General features: G+C 39.3%; 1 pseudogene; it reads right to left on the bottom strand.

The window, feature by feature from the left end:
* Window positions 1-1,126: 1,126 nt before the first annotated feature.
* On the bottom strand, window positions 1,127-4,186 carry LOC143883694 (pre-mRNA-splicing factor ATP-dependent RNA helicase DEAH1 pseudogene; annotated as a pseudogene).
* Between the last annotated feature and the right edge of the window lie 1,900 nt (window positions 4,187-6,086).

The following is a 6,086-nucleotide window of genomic DNA, read 5'->3' as shown; positions in this document are numbered from 1 at the left end:
CTGTTCTAATTTTAATAACTCCAACGACCAAACATTGGAACATTTGATTTTCAAGGAATTTTTTTTTGGGGATTTTTTTTCAATTTAGCCAAAACATATCCAAAGTAGAACTGTAATGGGCCTGCAACCAGAATAAGATAAAATAGCCTCACCCAATATCACCATGCTGGCCTTCTCACAGAATGTAGATATAGCTGTTACAGTGTCTAATGTAATCCGAGGCACATAAACAACACTTCTCATGCCAAAAGCTGTTGCCAATCTTAATAACATTTTTGTAAGAAACAGAAAAACTGTATTTTGTGGATGTGATGACAATCTTAATAATGTTATCGTAAAAAGAAAAGAAATAAAGAGACCTAATCTTCTACAGCTTCTTTATGTGGGCCAAGGCCTTGTTCGTTTTGGATTTTGTGAACCGACTGTGAGTCCAAAGCTGATTACAGGACTCAAAATTAAACCTAAATTTGAGCCCAATAATGAGTTTTGGACTCAAAATCGGTACTCAAAATCCAAAATAAAATGTAATTTAGAGTCCAATTATCAGTTTTGGACTCAACCAGTTCTCAAAATCCAAAAAAAAAAAACAGGATATAAAAATTACAACTTGAGGCAAGACAGTACTATATAAAGATTTTCACTCTAAATTAATCCATTCCAGCCTTATAAAATTTCCATCTTTGTGAATTTGGTAATAACTTGCAGCATAACAAGGAAATTAGAGTTATAACTTCTAAGAAAGACAACTTGTTTCACATCATCATAAACAGAAGAAGGATCCGTGAAATCGAGAATGAAACCAGTTGATTTCGACCACCATAGAGAAAGTAATTCATAAGCAGTTGGTTTGATACATGAAGTACCAAATATAATGGAAACAGAAGAGATTTGTTACCTCCAAAACCTGATATATGGAGCCCAAAACCATGGTTAGGTCATTAATTATAGGTATTTACAATGCCTCAAATATCAGTAGCAGTAACAAAAATAAAATGCGAACTCCAAAGTCCAAACCAAAAAAAAAGAAAAAGAAAAGAGACAAAAGAGGGACCTTTCCAGCATATTGGCAAACAAAAGAACCATTTATAATTTCTTCTTCCAATCTCGCAACACATTAACCAAATTGTTAATCCATAGCCGCACGTCCATCCCCGCGAGGCATTTTCTTTGATCCAGGATCCTCAACGTCTTTCAATTGGTAGTAGTGTTGCGCGATCTCCACCAACCACTCAGGTTTTAATTCTGTAATCTGGCTCATGTACTCCTTTGTTGTGAGAACTAACTCATGGTAAATAACCCATCTAGGGTGCACCTGTGCCATACCAGAACTTGGATGTATATGCACGGTTTGTGGATTTTTGACAGTTCAGTATGCCCCGCTCTTTTTTCAGCCTCGCAGAATTAATGGTGAGAAAAACCAGATGTTATAGCCTTCTTTATCGATTCCAAGTCATTCTCATTGGATGAAAGTTGAATTTCAACCCTCTCCAATAAACCCAGCAATTGGCCTCTAATATCTCTGGCACGTTTCATACTCTGAACCTGAATATAATTCTTATAGCACCATTGAGTTGAGAAATTAGTTTCTTTCCACGAATTGTAGACTTTAAGCAACGCAATATCGTCCCCAACATTCCCAGTGTGAAAATTCATCCTTGCATTGTCAGCATGGACTTGTTTATCCTTTGGACGGTAAAATAACAAATTCCCAACAGACAGCATAGCAGCAATTGAAATAATCTCTTCAAAGCACTTGTACTTGTCGGAAGTAACTATCATCTTAGAAAGCATTGGATCAAGAGGAAACTCTGCCATCCTTATTCCCACCAAAGTCAGTTCCCCTACGCTATTCAGTGCACCAAGGGAAAAGAGAAGCTCAAGAGCTTTAAGCAATGCTTCAGATGGGGGTGTGGATCCATAAAATTAAAGTTCAGTAAGTCACGAATACCCAGGCTCTTAAGTGTAAGCACGGCATTCACAGAAACATTTACCAGGTCCTGTTCGTCTAGATCTACCTGCCCTTTGCAATGCAGACGGTTTAGATATGGTACTAGTAAGTAATGACCCCATACCAGTTCGTGGGTTATAAGATTTCATCTTACATAATCCAGGATCAATGACATATTTAATCCCATCAATTGTCAGTGATGTTTTGGCTATGTTTGTTGCCAAGGCAACTTTGCGAGCTTCTTCTGGAGTTGGTTCAAAAATCTTGGTTTGAAGCTCGGTTGGGAGGTTAGCATATATTGGGCATATTATAAGTTCGCCAATTTCTGTTCCTAAGCCCCGTGTCCTGTGTTTCAGAATTTCATGAACTGTTTCTATCTCCTCCTACCTAGTTAGGAAGACTAGAATATCACCAGGAGGTTGAGTCACATGTATTTGAAGAACAGTAACAATTGCAGCATCCAAGTAATCTGTTTTTGGTGATTTTATATGATATATCTCAACAGGAAATCGCCTCCCTGGTATTAGAAAAATTGGAGCAGAGTCGAAGTAGTCACTGAACTTTACCGCATCAAGGTCGCACTTGAAATAAGCAACTTAAGATCAGTTCGGAATCGAGCAATGTCCTTTAACAAACCAAATAAAATATCCGTCGAAAGCGTTCTCTCGTGCGCCTCATCCACCATCACTACACTGTAGCTTGCTAGATCTGGGTCATCGCGGAATTCCCGCAACAACATTCCATCCATTATATATTTTACAACAGTTTTCTCTGAAGTGAAATCTTCAAATCGAATAGAATAACCAACCTCATGGCCAAGTTTAACACCCATCTCCCGCGAAACTCTGGCAGCAACACGACGTGGCTGGGTGCACCCGATCTTCCCACATTTTGTGTAACCAGCCTCATGAAGATATTGGGGGTATCTGAGTAGTCTTTCCAGAACCAGTCTCTCCAACGATAACAAGAACCTGATAATTATTAATAGCCTGGAGCAGTTCCTCCCGATATGAATAGATAGGCACAGTTTTTCTCTCATTCTGAAGCTTCTCCAACATTGATTTTGCACTAAGTCCTCAGCCACCACAATGAGCAATTCATCTTCATTCTCACCATCCATAACACTGTCCTTTATGAACTCAATCTGATTCTCAAACACATACTGATAATCTTCTGATATGTGCTTCTTATCTTTCGTGCCAAACTTTAGGGCTGCCTTTCCAAACTGATGCTCTTCCCTTGCCTCCTGTTCCGCAAATGGGTTCATCCTATCTCCATACCCTAGGTCCTTATACCGATGCTCAGCTGCAGCAAATCTCTTATCCTGATTTACACCCTCATCTTGATCATATGCTTCAGGCATCCTGTACTCGCGAATATTTTCCACCTCTTCTAAATGATTCTTTGCAAGCTCATAGATTTCCTTTTTGTACCCCATCTTATGAATTTCTGCCTCTGTCAGCTTAACACCATCGAAGAGGTAATGCTCGTCCTCGATATCATCCCTCAGCTCATCCAACTTCTTCTGCTCCCTCTCCTTCAAATACTGGTGTCGTGAAACCTTTCTTATAGTTGAAGTGTCATCTTGCTCCAATGCTTTAGATCTCCGAATTGCCTCCTCTCCCTCGCGAGGTCTCAACTTTGATCCCATTATCTTGCCTGCATCACTTTCTCTTATGTTCCTCTCCAACTGTTCTCGCTCTTCCTGATCACGTAGTCTCGCTTCCTCTGACTCTAGCCCATCTTCGTCCTTATAGATGCGCCTTCGAACTCTTCGTTCTTTTCGTCCTTTTACAATCACCTCTTCCTCTTCACTGTCTTGATTTTTACTCTTCCCCTATAATGCTTTTGACACGAATCCACTTTCTTTGATTCTCGACCCACAACAACAGGATAAACGTGGCCAGTATCACCACCATCATCATCATCATTATCGGCATCCAAAAGAGTGTAACTGTTTTGCTTCTTCACCAACATCGCTGCGGCTTTTTCTTCTTTGTGATAACTACTTAACCCAGATGCTGTACGAGGAACTCTAGCAAAAATCTCTTCGGAAAATGCGCGAGATTTGGCTGAGGGAGAACACCCATATTCAATACGCTGGCCCATGATGTCAGCAGGTGAGGATGATTTCTTAGATAAAACCATGACAAACTTTCTCATGTAAGGTTCATAGAAACCCAAGAGTGACATCAATTTATCTGAGACCCTTTGTTTGAGATTGTTATCATCATTCATTTTCTCTTCACAGCTGATATAACCAAATAGTTAATCAAAGGAGAAATAGCAGCAAAAGAATGAGAAATCCACAATATTAACACAAGCTACCAATAGAACAGATTCAAGAAGATTGACAGGACTGAAAATCAAAGACGAGGAGAAGAGGAGAAAGCTTACCTGGGCCCAAACACACTATCGAGATTTTGTCTCTTCTTCTTTTATTCCTTTTTTTCTTCTTCACAGTCGGTTTTTTGCAAAATAAAACACTAACACGGCAGATTGAAGGATAATAGAATGTACTTCAAAACGTTCAAAAAACGTTCCCTTTTCCAATTCTCAATCGCCCACGTGAGAGCTTGCCAAAAGACCTACTAATAAAATACTTCTATTAAAGGTAAAACTACTACAAATAATCTAAAACTGCTAATTACAAGCGATCATTAGCTAAGGATAAAGATGAAATAATTTATGAAATATAATTCCTACGTTATATTTTTAGCATAAGATTCTGGAAAGGTGTAGTATCGAGAGAGAGAGAGACTTCGTTGTAAGTCAATAAGATCTTACTATCTTAGACTCTTTTCGTTTTATTTTAAGAGTTAAAGGGGCGCCCGTGACAAAATTTGGGTTGCAAATATCACCGACGTAAAAAAATCACCAAATGATCCGGGTAATGATAAATTATCCCGCTTTCTTTCCCCGGATACCCCCTTTGTAGTGTGAAAATATAACCATTTATACACTAGAGGCGGCTGTCCAAGGAAGAAAAGGGGGAGATTTTTTCACTTCCTAAAGATGCACATAAGTATGTGGGGTCATTCAAGGCGATCATATAATGTAAATAAGTTGTGCCCCAAAAAATCATTTCTATGGGATGATCCGAACCCTCCGATCTATAGAGGAACTGTCTTTAGATCTGAGGGCTAAGATCATCCTATGAAAATGATTTTTAGGCACAACCTATTTAGTATTTACTCTTGTGTTCCATAACATGGACGGTTTGGATCATCCTATATTTTGCCCGTACAACACTTTTTGAAAAAATACAGGACTACAGGGGGTTTACACAAGATACTTTTTCGCCCCAATTGTAGGATATAATGCACCTCAAGGTGGCAAACGGGCCGTGCCGACACTGCACGAAGTTTCGTGCTGTGCCGGGCCTTGTTGGGTGACACGGCGGGCCGGCACGGCACGGCCCGTTTGCCAAGGCACGGCATGGCCCGCGAGCCCTGTTCCCCTTTAGAAAATGCATTGTTTTTTTTGTAAAACCCGAAAATACCCCCCAAAAGTTGTTTCAAACAGCTAGTTTGTGGGGTATTTTCGTCCAAAACATATATTTTCATATAATCTTGAAAATACCCCCAACAACTCTTTTTTGTGGGGTATTTTAGGATTTTCATTGTTTAAATTTTTTACATTCCCTAAATACCCTCCCCAACAACTCTTTTTTGTGGATATTTAAGTCATTTCATGTCTTTTACCAAATTAACCCCCCCCAACAACTAGTTTTCGAGAGTATTTTGGATTTTTATTGTTTAAATATTTTACCTTCCCTAAATACCCTCCCCAACAACTCTTTTTTGTGGATATTTAAGTCATTTCATGTCTTTTACCAAATTAACCCCCCCAACAACTATTTTTTGGGGTTATTTTGGGAAGTTAGAAAATAACCCACCCAATCCTATAGATACAATTTTCCACCCCCTTCATTTCTCACCAAAGCTCACACTCTCTCTATTATCTAAACTCTCCAATTAACTTCTCTCTCTCCCTAATCAAATTCTCTCTCTCCTTAATCAAGTTCACCCTCTCTCTCTCCCAATCAACTTCTCCCTCTCTCTCACTCCAATCTACTTCTCTCTCTACTTAGTAGCACTAAGTACTCATCAAGAAGGCGGCGATTGGCGATTAACAC

The sequence above is a fragment of the Tasmannia lanceolata genome, unplaced genomic scaffold (assembly GCF_043159265.1).
Source record: "Tasmannia lanceolata isolate RefF3 unplaced genomic scaffold, GAP_Taslan_0.1 ptg000008l, whole genome shotgun sequence".
NCBI classification, from domain to species: Eukaryota; Viridiplantae; Streptophyta; class Magnoliopsida; order Canellales; family Winteraceae; genus Tasmannia; species Tasmannia lanceolata.
Note: the sequence above shows the minus strand (reverse complement) of the source record. Positions and strands in the feature narration are given on the sequence as shown.